The sequence below is a fragment of the Penaeus monodon genome, chromosome 15 (assembly GCF_015228065.2).
Source record: "Penaeus monodon isolate SGIC_2016 chromosome 15, NSTDA_Pmon_1, whole genome shotgun sequence".
Lineage (NCBI taxonomy): Eukaryota > Metazoa > Arthropoda > Malacostraca > Decapoda > Penaeidae > Penaeus > Penaeus monodon.
Genome location: NC_051400.1, coordinates 7,299,768 through 7,300,197, shown reverse-complemented (window position 1 = coordinate 7,300,197; position 430 = coordinate 7,299,768).

Here is a 430-nt window from a genome sequence, read left to right as displayed (position 1 = left end):
TGTTTGTTTTCACTTGCTTTCTGTTTTCTTTGTTTTGTTGCACTTTATTTTGTGTTTGTTTTGTTTCTGTTGTTTTTTTCATATATTTTTTTTTCTATTCTTCTTTTCCTACCGTCTACTTCATTTTTTTCCCCTTTCTCTGCCCTTCCCTCCTCTATTTTCTTATCTTCTTCACCTTCTCTCTCTAGTTTCTCCTTCTACCTTTACCCATTTTCCCTATTCCTCCCTCCTCCTTTCCTTCTCCTTAACCCCTTATCTTTTTCCTTCTTCCTCCCTTCCTCTCCTCTTCTGTTCTCCCCTCTCTCCCTCTTCTCCCCTCTCTCCTCTTCTCCCCTCTCTCCCTTTCTCCACTCTCTCCCTCTCCCCTTCCTCCTACGAAAAAGACACACTAAATTATAAGAAAATGTCTATGAGTCGTTACCGAACGGAT